The 15,544-nt window shown below is 36.7% G+C and overlaps 1 protein-coding gene across 5 annotated transcripts in view; it reads left to right on the top strand.

Annotated features, from left to right (window-relative positions):
* Positions 1-15,544, top strand: part of MACC1 (MET transcriptional regulator MACC1) — a 73,982-nt gene that overhangs the window by 19,609 nt on the left and 38,829 nt on the right. For 3 of the 5 annotated variants that reach the window (XR_006524549.2, XM_070509969.1, XM_014830611.3), the window contains exon 2: positions 3,281-3,392. The exons of 1 other annotated variant lie outside the window; for it this stretch is intronic. The gene's annotated coding sequence lies outside the window, so the exon portion shown is untranslated. Of the gene's footprint in view, positions 1-3,212; positions 3,393-15,544 lie in introns of all 5 variants that reach the window. One more of the 5 variants, XM_070509961.1, reaches the window with a different exon arrangement.

Below are 15,544 nucleotides of genomic sequence, written 5' to 3'. Positions count from 1 at the left end.
GATATAAAAAATAGATAAAACCCACTCAGTGCAGCTTGGCCTCACAAGTTCCCTGGTTTTTAAATGGACCCCATTTCACTTGTGAATAGAGTCAGATGATGGTGGCAGGAGCTGAGATTGGTGATCACATCGTGAAGATCTTCTCATTTTATAGATGGAGACATGGAAGCTCTCAGCAAGCTGGGAGTCACTGCCGGTCATTTAACCGGCTGGCCACAAACCCAGAACTAGCCTCTAGACCTTGCTATTTCTATTCCACCACTTCACAATATCCAAAAAACTATTACAATAGCTAAAGTTTTATTTAAACATGTCTACTTGAAGGAATGTGTGTGTGTGGCTGCATGTTCAGGCACATACCTGTTTGTGTAAAGATGGAGGGTATGGGGATGTAGACAGTGTTGGCTCTTTGATTTCTGGCTTCTAACAGTTTTACTTTGCCATTCATGAGGCAAAAAGGGAATAGAAAGATGCCAAACTTCCCCAAGAGTCTGAGTTTACCTTCCTAATGAGAAGTTTATTTTTCCACATTACATCTTGCAAAGAAGAGAGAAGTGGCCCTTCGCAGCTGGGCCTGCTTTCCCTAGATTTGGGCATTACAGTAATTCCCTTGGTTTAGCTGCAGCTTTTACAGGATATCTCTTTTAAAACCTCAGAAACTGATTTCTGAGAGAGCTTGCATCACTTACCAATGACTGAAGTGAGCTGCAAGTTAGATGAGAAATGTGAATAAAAAAAAAATTAAAGGTAAAATTACATCTAATGACCATTGCCTCAACATGACTGTTCTCACTTCTTCAAACTTTCTTCTAGTTTTTATCTGTAGCATATACATTTTTATTCTTGCAATAGTAGTTTATATAAACTTTCAAGATTAGCTTTTTCACTTAGACATACTATAAACACTTTCCCATGTTGTTAAAGACTTTGCAACTACTTTATTAGAAGATGACATCATGCTCTAAATTGATAGCTTATAATTTACCCAATTATTCATCTATTACAGAACGTTTGGGTTATTTTCAGTTTATTTTTCTATTATATATAATTCTCTGAAAAAGATTTTTATAAACATAGTTGTCCCTCTTCCTTTTGAATTATTTTCTTTGGAAAATACAAGGTACTGAGAAGGGCTAAAAAAGTTTTATGATTATTCATATGTATTCCCCAGGGAGAGATTCTATTTTGGGGGTCCTGAAATTTATACAACTTGGGGAAGGGGGCTCTTTGAGAAAAAGAGTACAAAATTACAAACATAAGTTATCAGGGTCCCTCCCAGTGTCTTGAAGGACTCATCGTGGTGAGGAACCCCAAACTCAACTTGTATCAGCTTCCCGTTGTCAAAGAGGTTCCCTTAAATACTGTAATAATTTTCGATTTCATTAGTAAGATATGAGAATACTTCATCTCTGAAGCTTCTTGAGTACTATTTTGTGATTCAGTTTTTTTTAGGTGATTTAGCCAGCATAGCCAGGTTACATTTTGACATGGATAATTTGCTTTCGTGTGCATGTCTTTGCTTATTAGAAAGACCATATTCCAGTATCTCTTGCTACATAACAAACTACCCCAAAACTTAGTGGCTCAAAACAATCTTTTATATTATATCTCACAATTTGGTAGCTCAGAGATTTAGGTAGGCATTGGCTGGGTGATTTTCTGCTCCTCATGGCGTGGATTGTGGCCCTCAGTTTGCAGATGGGCTGGTCTGGAGGGTTCAAGATGGCTTCGCATTCATGTCAGGCACTTTGCAGGGTGTGACTAGAAGTCAAACCTCAGTTGAGACTGTTGACCAGAGCACTTACATGTAGCCTCTCCAGCATGGTGCCCTCAGGGCAGCCAAACTTCTTAAACGGCAGCTGGTTTCACCCAGAGCAAATTTTCAAAGAGACCTGGGCAGAAGTTACAAGGCTTTTTGTGATCTAGACTTGGAAATCCCAGCACGTTGCTTTTCCTGCTTTCTATTAGTCAAGTAAATCACTAAGGCCAGTCTAGATTCATGGGGGAACCTCAATGAGAAGATAACTAAGAATCGAATTAGAGGTCATCTTTACTCTACCAAAGGCTAATAAATTTTCCTTGATTGTATACTTCTTGCATAAATTATCTGCTTAATAACATCATATATTGGAATTTGAACAGAATTGTAAGGGTTTAAGTAGACCATTAACATGACTTCATGACAGTAACAAAAGATAGATATCATTTTGTAGCTTGCATAAATCTACTAAATGTGCCTTTATTAAAGTTGAAAAAAATCAGAACTTCTTCAATAGCAGGCTTAAATACGGTCACTAATGTATAGTTATATATTACGTATACATATTATATATATTATATCCTTATCTTCTATTTATATCTTATTTATTTATTTATTATTTTATTCCTTTGGTAAGGTGATAAAAATGAGATAACAAAATTCTCATTAGCGAATTTAGGTACAGTCATGTTTAATAAATACTACAGAAAAATTGGCATAGAAGATAGGAAATGTGCCAGCCATTTGCCTGTTTGCTCTCGCCTCCATTTTTGCCCCTCTGTGCTCTTCTTTGTGCTGTAGGTTTCTGATACCCCACAAATTATCTTTCCAGGTTTTTTATTGCCAGCAACATTCCAGTTAGGTCTTGCCAATCAGAGGTCCTGGTAAAAGACTGAGAAGTGAAGCAGGAGGAAAGTGACTCACTTCCTGTTTTCAGCTTCTGGACCTTCATTGGCAGTGGCAAAAAGCTATGGACTCCAGTATCCTCTGGAGGTTCCAGTACCCATAGTACAGAATTCTTCCTTGTTCCAGCACCAATGCCACCTCAGATATCCCCACACCTGCCAGGTGGCATTCCCCTTGGCTATACCAGCACCTGTAAGCAGAGTTCCTTAGTAGCCTGGGCTCCACCTGAGTGGTACCTCCTCAGCAGTTCCAGCACCAGTTACATAGGGCCCTGTTGTGTTTCCAGACTTGTGTGCAACACATCTTGCCCTAGCTGTCCAAGTATCCACTGCATGGCACCTTATCCATGGTCCAAGTACTGACATGGGGGGGCCCCTGTTTGGTATTCCCAGAATCTCTTGAGGCACCCTAGAAATGTATTAGCAAGCAGGCTCCTGTGTTCTACCACTTCCTCCTCCCGTTTGTTTCCCTGGCACTGGGTATAGTAGCTGCTTTTTGCAGGTATCAATGTCTAGGTTAAATCACCTTCTGCTTTTTGCTCTTTCAGCCTCCCAGACACATTTGTAACTAGTCCCCTCTGCTTGAAATACCTCATATGGTTTCTATTTTCCTTAGTGGACCATGAGTGATACAGTAGATGCTGCGTTACTACCACTCATTTGCAGATACAGATAAAATGTCCACTAAGCAAGAATGTTCAGACTGGTGCAGCTGATGTGACAGAAAGGTAAGCAAACCATCCATAAAATATGAGTGCTTTGTTTTCTGAGTTTTAATACCCTCCCTTGTTTATAGGCTTTGTGTACATGGTGGCAATTGTGTTTTCCAAGGAAAGTCTGTATTTTCACAAAACAGAAAGCAAATATTATTGGAAGTAATACTTGTTCTTCTTGTCAGCATCAAATTGAATTTTGTAACAGCAGAAGTCACGGAAATATGTCCACTGATCATTCTGTCACTAACAACGGTTCACAGCCAGCCTCTCAAAAATGAAAAACTGGGTTATTATTAGGAAAAAAAACCTTGTGATAAAAACCCTTCCATTTTTCTTGGTTTGACAAAAACTAACAGATTATGGCTTTGTTGCCATTTTGAAGCTGTGGACTGCTCCAGACTTTTCATGCTTTAGAATTATCTGTGCAGGCTGTGAGAATGGAAAAAGACACTGCCAATTCCTTTTTGAACAAAAGAGTCAAAAGAAGAATGTTTATTTATTATGCCTTGACTCATATTCATTTGTCAGTTCTGAAAAATTTGTATTGAGAGAAAAATTTTATTTAATGTCAAGACCCAGTAACAATTTATTAGTTAATTTTTGGCTTTAAATATTATACAATGCTGAATAATAGTTAAAATAGTAGGATCAAAATGTTTCAAATAAAGGAAGCTGAAAGGAAAACTTTTCAAAATTAAGCATTTAATTTGGCATAATTGTAATTATATTTGATATTACAAAATGATATGATTTATATATGTTTGAACAAACATATAAAATGGTCATGGTTTATTTTTTTACTGCCCTATGCCTGGTCCTGTGACTACCCATTGGGTAATTATCTATCTTTAGAGTGCCACTTATTTATAGTTATTCCATATTCTAGATTTCCGTCTTTTATTATTAAGTCACTTTGGAATACAAAAGACTGGCCTCAGTCAAGCTAAGAGTTTATCTATTAAAGCCAGTGGGGACTGACTTAGAATATCACTTCATATGATTGTCTTTGTGAACTTGGAGATCAAATGCTTGAAATTGATAACCAAGATAGGTCAGGAATCAGCTATTCAAATCTTCACAGAATGAGGTCTTAGGATGGATGTAAAAACTAGAAAGAATTCAGATACTTACTAGCTTTCCAATGTATGAATCTGAAGATAATTTAGGAGAGTGAAAATATTTGTGACTGTCTGGTCTACTCACTTACAATGAGACACTTTAATCCTCTCATATAACATAGATCATAATATAGATTAGAAGGTGGAAGGATAGAAATCAGAGTCTCATATCTTTCCTGAATCTCCTTCTCTCTCTCTCTCCCTCTTTCTCTCTGTATATCTCTCTGTGTCTGTGTCTGTATGTGTGTCTGTCTGTCTAACTATCTGTCTCTGTCTCTTTCCCCTATCTCATATTTGCAGGCAGCCTCTCTCACGTTGGTCTAGAACTAATAGATGGTGGAATTTAAATATATCATTTCTTGGTTAGTCTTCCCAGAACTTTCACAGTGTGGTTGGCATGTCTCTCAAGAAAGCCATTCATGTAAACTACCTATATGCTAGATTTGCAAACCACCTTGAAAACCTTCACAGACTTCCATTGATTTGTTGCACATGAGCTTGGCCTGTTAATCCAGCTCATTTCTTTTTCAGTTTTCAAGGGGACATGAAATTCATTCAACATTCGTTCCATTATTATTTATTGAGCATGTACTATGTATTAGAAACTGTTCTAGGTTCTGGGGATACAGGAGTGAACAAAATAGACAAAGAAATAAATCATCTTCCTTATAGGGTTTGCATTCCAGTGTGGGGAAAATAGGACATAACAAAATAAATGAGTCATATATATTGCATGTTAGATGTTGTAAGTGGTATGGGGAAAAATAAGGCAGAGAAATGCAACAAAGAGTGTGTGTTGAGTTGTTACTTTTAAATGGGGAAGCCAGGGAAGGCCTCATTAATAAGGAGATATTTTAGTAAATATCTAAAGATGCTGAGGAAGTCACCATAGATATTTGGGGAAAAAGCACTTTAGCAGAGGAAACAGCAAGGGTGAAGGCCCCGGGGCAGGAATGTGCCTGCTGTTTTCAAGGAATAGCGAGTAAGGCCAGCGTGTCTGGAGTCATGTGAGGAAGGAGGGAGTATTAGAAGATGACCTCAGACAGGTAATGGGGCCAGATGTTATAGAATAGGGCCATATAGGCCATATAACTTTGGCTTTCACTTGGTTGGGAAGGGAAGCCAGTACAAGGTTTTAAACAGAAGAATGATATGGCCTGAGTGATACCATCTGAATGTTTCAAGGAGGGCAGAGTGATAAGCTGTTTTCATGATGTTGATAGGTCAAGTAAGATGAGAAATGAGAATTTACCATTGAATTTGGCAATGGGAGGTCATAGGTGACCTGGCAAGAGTATTTCTGGTGGACTGGGAAATGATGAAAAAGATTGGTGGGCACGAGAAAGAGGAAAAAATATTTGTGGATAAAGAGAAAAGGTACTTTTTGTATGTCTGTTTTTGCTGCAAAAGGAAGGGGAGATATGGGACGGGAGCTAGAGGGCAAAGTAAGATCAAGACAGGTTTGGTTGACTTTTTTTTAAGATGTCAAAAGTGTCAGCATGTTTTTATGCTTATGGTAAAAATACAATAGAGGAACATACACAATAGAGGAACATACACTTGTAACGCAGGAAAGATGGAGAGTTGTTGGTGCATTTTCTTTGAATAAGTGAGCAGGAATGGGACCTGCAAAATACGACAGGGGAGACTTACTGGCAGCACTGACAGCTCATCCACAGTAATGGGAAAGAAATCCAAGTATATAGGTCCAGTTACAGGTAGTTTAAAAGATGTGTTGGTAGGAACAGGTGGAAGTTCTCTCTGATTGCTCCTTTTTTTCTGTTCTCAATAAAATATGAAGCAAGATCATCAGCTAAAAATTAGAACAGCGAAGGATGTTGGAGATTTGACAAGGAAGGGGAGGGAGGTGTATGTTCCGGGGATGTTAGTAAGATTGCCTGGCAACATTAAGAGTCCACCTGGGGTTAGTTTGTGTGCTTTTCTTCAGCTACAAGCAGCTCTGTGGGTTATTATAAGTAGGCAGAGTGTTGGATTTCACCAAGGTATGGTTCTACTAGTTAGTAGAAGAAACTTGTAGAATAGAGAGTTAAGGGGGCATGCAAGAAGGTGATTATAATGACTGTTCTTGTCATTTAAGCTGAGAAGATAGGAAGAGAAGGTTTGCAAGGGAGGCAAGTGGGGGCCAGTGAAAAGGTGACAGGATGATAGGTTACTGGTCCTGTAGGGTGAAAGGGTTGTTAGAATCAAGAGATTGCCGTGAAATATTAATTCATGTTATAGTTCATGTCAATTTAAAATTTTTTCTTTATTCCTGTTGTTTCCCTCTTCATCCTGTTTTACTTTAAATGTATCCCTCTTCAAAAATGAGGTGTGATTTACTCATTATTGCCCTCTCTATGTAAAATAGTATTTTTATAATAAGATAATATATGCTCATTAAAAATTGGAAAATCTAGAAAAGGAAAACAAAAATCAGTGTCAAGATTCTTACCACTTAAACATATGTACTGGTAGTGTTTTAGAATATGTCATTCCAATCTTGTTTCTCCTTATCTAGCTTTATGAAACATAATAGTAACCATTCTATGCATTTGATTTTGTACCATGTTTTAAGGTTTTTCATGTTACCGTAGTCTCATAAGCATACTTCATGCTACTACATACTTTCATCAAGATTATCCTTAATGACTGCATAATATTCCTGTGAAGGGGTGTTTCATAATTTGTTCAATTTTGTCTACATTACAGGATATTTATGTAGTTTTACTTTGGCATTAAAGTTATGTGGTGATGAGTGTCTTTATGCATAGTTTTTAAGATGTATTATTTAGATTCCCTAAGGAATCTTTATAAGTTCATTCTTCTTTTTTTCCAAACAGAATAATACAAACCCCTCAAACCAATCTTTTTAGTCTTCTTTGTGTGACTCCTCTCAAAGTTTCCACATAGTACTTTAATAACCTTCCCAGTGGATTTAAATATAACAGACTGATCTTACATTTTCAGTATTTTTGGCTCCTGTTTGTTTTATTATTTTACTTACTTTTCCATATGATGCTACATTTTTTATGGTGCTTCATCCTGACCGCAGCCATAAATCCATACAGTGTATTATTTTGTTGATTAAAATAATTTAATTTTTAATTACTTAGCACAGTGAATTTATTTTATATTTTTTAACCAATTTTTTCTGTTGAACATTTTCAAAACTGAACCATTTAGAATGTTGTTGGTAAATGCCTCATCTTACTTACATTGGAAAACTCAAAAATCATCCCAGTTAACAAGTCCCTTTGAGTTTATAAGGATCAAAGATGCTTGTAGAATGCAAAGGTTATGGAGAGGCAACAAGAGGAAGTGAGGAAGAGAAACAACCTAAGGACTCAAGTAGCTATGCTTTACTGAACTGGAACCCCATTATGGATGTAACAGAAGCTGTGGCCACGTGGTGGTAATTCTTATAGCTGTTGTCTCGGAAGAGCTAATCAAGGCCTTCTACATTAGGGTCTTTAGGGACATTGCCCACAGATTATGCTGCGTGTAATCATTGAGAGTGTGGACTCTGGAGAAAAATTCTCTTTGGCTCTTGTCTCCTTTTCTTCCTAGCAGTGTGATGTCGGGTAAGTTAGTTAGTCTCTATGTATCTCAGTTTCCCCAACTGCAAAATGGAGACAGTAATGACAGACTACTCCACAGTACTACTGCGCAGGTTAGAGGACATCTCCTCTAACAGATGCAAAGTACTCAGAACACTGCCTGGCACAGAGCAGGCCCAGTAATTGTTAGCTATTATTAGTTACTGCAAATTTAAATTAACCTCTATTAGACCATCTCTTTTCTACTTCTGCCAGATTTCTCGTTTGCAGTTTCTTTATTTTTCTATTATCTTATTGTATTCACAATGATTTAAAATTATTAAAAAGTAATTTTTTTCACTTTGTCCTCTATTTTCATCCTCTTCCCTTTGTAACTAAGCAGACACGTTTTTTTTCATTTTTCTTCATAGATTGAAATCTGTTTAAAGGAATGTTTCTATTTCCTTCCATGTATTTTGTAATGCCATCTCATTTTTACCTTGGACATCCAACTTAATCCTAAGAGCCTTCCTTATTTCTTGTCTCTTTTCCATAATTACATGCCATCTTCAGTCAGTTTAGGTCTCTTTGGTTGCATTTAATTGGCTTGTTCATTTTGGTTATGGTTTGAATACTAGAAGATATATTTTGGAAAAATAAATGTTTTAATATAGTCTTATAAAAGCTTACAATAGATAAGTGGTTGGGATATTGATAGAATTTTCAAGAGCAATTTGTCTCTTATTAGTTCTTATATTAGCAAATTGTAGGACTCTGTACAAATAACAATTTCTTGGTGATTCAGATTTAGTTTTTCTGCCTCTTAGAGAGGACAGATACTGTTTATCCTCCAGTCTAACCAAGAGACTAAAGAGAAATATGGTAAATATGATACATGTTTAGAAACCTGGAATAGAGAGCAAAAGAGAATGTTGAAAATTTTATCAATCCAGCAGGAGAAGACAGAAATAAAAGAAACTAAGTAAAACACAACATAAGGTAGTAGAAATAAGTAAAAATCATACATTTTTAAGAGATTATAAAGTGATAGAACTCACCTATTTAAAGACAGAGATTAACAATCAGTGTGAATTTTTAAAAATCCAGCTGTTTGCTGTTTATAGTGGCATACCTGATAACCAAACAAAAGAGCTGAAATAAAGAGATAGAAAAAGATGTCAGGTAAATACTGTATTTCTTTGAATCTAAGACACCATCCATTTTAAGACACACTTTTTTTCGTGTAATACCAACAAAAAAACCAACTGCAAAGCCATCTAAACTCTGATATCAGTTGCATATGCATCTTGATTTCAGATATTAAACTGTGTAAAAACAAAGTATTAAAATTCCGAAATGCAGTAATGAAAAGAAAGTTGATATGGCAATAATAATATCACATGAGATATACTTTAGTTCAAAAAGCATTTATAGAGATAAAGAGAAACACTAGAGAAAAATAAAGAGAAAATCCATTAAGAAAACCTAAGCTTTGCATACTTATATGGTTTTAACAGCAAAGCCTGAGCCTTATGAAGCAAAAACTGACCTAGTTATAAGAAAATACGACAATTTCAAAATCACGGTTGGAAATTTTATCACACATTTAGCAGAAACTTATAAATCAAACAGTCGTAAAATATTTGTAAGAATATATTTGAACACCATAGTTTAAGAACTCCATCTAATAAGACACAAAAAGACTCAGGAATTTCATGCATAATGTTACTAATTTTTTCTTCAATTTCAGACATTCTGTGTGTATTTCCAATTTTTTAAATGGGAAAAATGATAATTCATTACACATCACCCAAAAACCCTCAACTCCTTTCTTTAAAATGTAACAAAAGCTGCTAAAACAAACACACACACACTAAATACCACACAGTTAATATAGTTCTATAAAAACCAAATAACCAATATTGCTTAGTGCCAGTAGCTTCCAAATTCATATCCCCTTTATTTTCACTCTATTGATTTTGAAGTGTATGATTCTAGTCAGCCCTGATGATCTAGTGGCATGGATTCCTTGCCCTCATCATCGTGGCCGGGCTTCATGTCCCAGTCAGGGAATCACACCACTCGTCTGTTGGTTGTCATACTGTGGTGGCTACGTGTTGCTGTGATGCTGAAAGCTATGCCACTGATATTTTAAATGCTAGCAGGGTTACCCATGTTGGACAGGTTTCAGCGAAGCTTCCAGACTAAGACAGACTATGAAGAAGGGCCTGACAGCCCACTTTTGAAAAAATTGGCCTTGAAAATCCAGTGAATAGCAGTACAGCATTGTCTGATAGAGTGTGAGAAGGAGAGAGGATGGTGCAAAAAGACTGGACAGAGTTCTGCTCTGCTGTACACAGGATCGTTAGGATTCGGAATCAACTCCACAGCACTAACAACAAAAAAAAGCATTATGATTCGAATGTTCTACTGGTTAGATTTGAAATAAAACTTCAGATTTTCCTGAATATTATTTAGCTAAAAATGTTCCTTTGAGTTTAGGGGAAATAAATACATTTTTTCCCAGAGAACCATTGGCCAATAGGTTGTAATTTGAGATTCATATGTTTTATAAAGTTTATGTATTAAAAACTAAGAGACTTTTACTGGGGAAATGTTAACCAGGGAGATGTTCTTTGTGATATACCTGTATTTATTTATGCAGTGAGCTAGAAAATGCCACCTGGAGCATAAGAAAACTCTTTTTGCCTAACCTACAGGCAGAACTAAGGCTTATGCCAAAAGCCAGCTTTTACATTATCTTAATATCTAAAAGTGTCTCTATCTAGATCTTATAATTCTCAGAGAAACAAAGGACAAGGAGACATGAACCTCAACAAAGCATGCTGAGGGAGAGAGTATTTGTCCCTACAGCCTGGAGCAGAATTGGTCTTAGATGTGATCCCTAGGCTATACCAGGATGGGCCATGCCACTCACAGGGAAGGGAGAGGCCTACATTTTTCCTTTATCACTCTAAAATCCCATGTCTAGCACCATGTCCTAACGAATGTTTTTGCCCCTGAAAGTGTTGCTTTGTAGGGATGGGCACCATATTTTATTGTGTCCAGTAACATGTCCATCTAAAATGAAACAAAATGGAACAAATATATTCTCATTACCTTATAATCATGATTAATGACTCTCAATCTTCATTGTGCATCAGAATCTCCTGGGAGATTTTAATAACAATAATGATATTTGGGCTCTGCTCCAGGCTCTTGGATAGGTTCTGGGCATCTGTTTTTTTTTAAAGTTCCATAGTTGATTTTGATGCAAAGGAAATGTTGAAGACCTCTATTTTACACTTAACTGATTAGGCCAACCAATCAGGGAACCTGAAGCAAGGCTAGCACAAAGCTCCAGAACCTGGAGGACCCTGACCTGGCACCAGGTGGTGCTGTGAGCACAACTCTGAGCCTCCTTCCTGTTTCCCCAGCTGAACACAAGGAACCCACCAGCTCCCACAGAGCAAGAAGGGTCTCAGCAGAGGGAAACAACTCCCAACCCTGAGGATTCCACCTGCTTTAAATGAAAGGGGAGATGGAGTGGAAGGGAAAGGAAGAGATCCTTCTGGAAAGATTCGAAGTGTCTTTGGGCAGCTAAGTGAGGGGGTTCACATTTTCAGGCTGATTTAATGAAGTAAAAAGGACAGTGATGGACAATTCTATTCATTCCACTCTGGATGGTTTTCTTTGTATTTAATTTGCTATTTCTATTAGAATTTAACGCCTGAACATAGAATAAGAAAGCACAATTTAAATATTAAAATTAGTCATTCCTATACAGCTCTTATATATATATATATATATGTCTATATATTTACTTTTTTTCATGATTGTTTTAAATACTTAAAAAGTTTACAGATAGAAGGAATTTACACTGAATATTTCACATTCTTTATGTGGGACTCTGTGCTTATACCCTAACATGTGTAATTACATTGACCAATCATCCTGGTTTTCCTTGGGCTGAGAAGTTTCAGTTTCAAAATGGGACATTCCTGGGCAAACCCAGACTGACAGTTGGCCCCCTTACTTGCAACCCATATATTCACTTGGGCAGCTGTGTTTTCCTGTTATTCATGTGTTTAAGTAGGACACAACACTTCTTATCATTCACTATAATTGTTTTTGTATCAGTAAGTAATATGAATATTTCTGAAGATTATATGGGAGAAGTAGATGGTAGGGTTGACAATGCATATCCCTCAGTGTTCCACAGAGAATATTCTCATTAATTAGTCTTCTTATTCCCCATCTCCTTTTAGACTGCAATCACTTGCAGTCCCAACCCCCAACCCCCTCAGTTAGCTTCCTGTTTTACACAGGAAAATTTTGGTCTCTCTTAGCTTCTTCTTCAGACTTCTTGTGTACTCCATCACTACTTGATACTATCTTCAAATAAGGGAAAATTTTAAGATTTAATTGTCTCTCATAAAGGAAATGATCTTCTGGTTTCCAGTATTCCAAGAACAGTGAAGCATTACTAGTAAAAATATTTCTTGTTTGGCTAAATTATGTCTGCCTGTATATCTATAACTCTATCTATCTACCTATCTATCTGAATATATATTCACATATGTACACATATTAGTATTTTTCAAGTTTGTGCTTTGATGAACAGTTCATACTTTGCCCATGATTCTCAGTTTACAAAATTGACGGATACAACCACTGAGAGCCCAAGAAACATTAAAAATTAGACATGATAAATTGTTGAGGATTAAGGGGAAACTCCTGCTCTACACATTGGATGATGTGGCAGAATGAAAGTTCCTTTCTTTAATCTTAACAGCTCTACCAACTTTCAGCTATGTGCTCCTTCTCATGGCAATTATTAGTGCATGAGTACTCTGTTCTCATTTACCAGTGATTGAACATTTAGTTACCCTCTATCAAGAAGGCAGCCTTGTCAGATGATATGTAAATGATTCACACAAGTGTTCTAAGTTCAAACCAAGGAAGACCGTGGGAGTACACAAAATGTTTGTCTGAGGGTGATTTTCTCTTGGCAAAAAATATTGGGAATCTTTTAATTCTATCCTGTGTGAGTGGGGCAAATTTTGGTTGAAAAATGTTAGATTTTGTTGCAAAAGGATGATAAAATCTAGTTAGAAAATAATTTCTCAATTATCCTCTTTAGAGAGGTGAAAAGAGCATTATCAGATTGGATAGTCAATTAAGCTAAAATGGTGATTAAACTTCCACAGTGCTTGTTGTCCGTCCTCTTTTCCAATATTCCTTAAGTATCTTTGTCAGTAACCACTTATTGCTCTTGGTAAAACCAACAGAATTGGCGTAGATGTAAAAAAAATAAAAGACAACAACTATCATTTTAAGCAGCAATTGGTGTTAATTGGGTGTTTATGATATTTAATTTAATCTTTATAACAACTTTAAAACAAAAAGTTTTATTGAGATGTAATTCACATACAGTTACAACAACTTTTTAAAGTAGATATTTTTATACTCTATTGATGAGAAAAGTGATGCTCAAACCAGTGAATTCGTTTGTAAGCTTTTCTTTGAACCCATATATGCCTAATTTCAAAGCCTACATTCCTTCTAGTGCACCCCAGTGCCTCTGTTGTCATGAGCTTGACACTCTTTTTGGCAGGAATAATGCAAATAGCTGTTAAAATTTTTCTAAGATGAGTGAAGAATAGGAGATAGGGTCCCAAGACACAACTTATCTCAGTCAGTTTTTTTCCCTTAGGGAGTGAGGTCAGCGTGTCAAGCCATCTGAGTGAGAGGAGAAGCTTCTGGAGTGGGCCCAGATAGAGAAAGTGTTTCTATATGCACAGGAATAATAAGAGGGAGGGACTAGAAGAAAAGAAAGGGCGTCATCTTGTTGTTCTACTTTTTATACAGTATTTCACTTGACTATTAAAGCAGCACTGTGAAGAATGTGGGCTTATTAAATAATAATAATCCTTGCAATTTTTATCTCTTTTCATTTTTTCTTTTTTTTTACAGGTGATAAGCAGAGTCACAGAAATGTTTAATAACTTTCCCAAGTTTATACCCATGGGTCAGAAACAAGAGAATTTTAACTCCGAAGCCTGTATTCTTTGTACTTTGCCAAAATGCATTTACTTATAAGAAAAAACCAAACACGGCTGATAGGGGGCAACCAATGAGGTCTCAGGATGACAAGTATTCTATAAAGTGGTGGAGTTTTGCAGGGTATGAAGCTTATAAGAAAACAAATACAGAATCAGGCACAGGGCCTTGGAAAGGGCCATGCAAGTGAGAGTCCTACAGTTTCAGCTTCATTAGCCACACTGTAAATCCGACTTTGGCTCCACTCCTTCCAAATCAGTAGTTTACCTTTGTACCTTTTGAAAAGTATAAGCCAAGAAACTTCTTTTGCATTGAAGGGTTCAGAGAAAACAAAAAAAGACTTCAGGTCACTGTTACATGCTGAAGTCATATCTGACAACTCATGCAATAATTAAACTTGTTCCCTTACTAGGGATAGGTTTTGCAGCTCATTTGTCTTTGAGAGTTTGCTAGGAACATATATTGCTTAAAGTTAAACTTGAGAGACACATTGCTGGGAATATTGTTCGGCAACAGTAAGCATTTGATAAGAAATTCATTAAATTTTCTCCACAAAGAAAGTACTAAAGATTGGCTCCATGGCCTAGAAGTATGACTTAGAAGTATTAAGCTCTATGGCTTAGGAGTCTATGCTTTTGTGTATGAGCAATGACACAACTGTGTTCTAAGGAAAACTTAAGACCATGTCACAGCTACAATAAGCAGAGGTAGAATATCTTCTGTTTAGGACTACCTTGTAGCTACTCGTTTCAATTTTCACAAAAGGGTATGACTCTTCTTTTTAGATTAGCTGATTGTTTGGGTCTTTTAAAGGAAGTGCGGTTCTGGATCCTCATCAAAGGCTAGAACATCTGAGACCATGTAGGTTGAAAAGTGGAAACAGAAACTCACTTGAAAGAAACTAAGTAGGGTGGGCTTTACTGAACCAGACAATCTATCCTGTCCTTTTGTAACCTAACCTGTATCCTTGTATTAGGATAGGGAGGCAGATAGCTGCTTAGCTGGACCCCCTGCTTTCCATCTGACTTGACAGAATTGCCTTCAGTGATGTGCCATCAGCACACATTAAGAAAGAGTTCCATGAAAGAGACTCACTGTTGAACACATGATAAAGGCTGCTGTGAAGATGTCAGTCCCAGCAGTTGCAAGCTTCTTATCACTCCTGGTGATGCTGGTGCTTCTGCTAAGTGGTTTATTTGTATCATACGGTCACTGTGAAGCTTGTAACTAATAATGTTTTCCTTATTGTGGTCTCTCTGAGAAAGTGGAGAGCCAAATTTGTATTCTATTGCTAATAATATACTACAACTTACAGCATGACGTTTGTGAAACTATTTTGGTTTTCCTACCACCTCCCTGCAGGTGTCACCCTAATTTATTCACCTACTTGTTTTTGTTTTCTTTTAAAGATTGGCACCTGAGCTAACATCTGTTGCTGATCTTCTTT

The sequence above is a fragment of the Equus asinus genome, chromosome 1 (assembly GCF_041296235.1).
Source record: "Equus asinus isolate D_3611 breed Donkey chromosome 1, EquAss-T2T_v2, whole genome shotgun sequence".
NCBI classification, from domain to species: Eukaryota; Metazoa; Chordata; class Mammalia; order Perissodactyla; family Equidae; genus Equus; species Equus asinus.
Note: the sequence above shows the minus strand (reverse complement) of the source record. Positions and strands in the feature narration are given on the sequence as shown.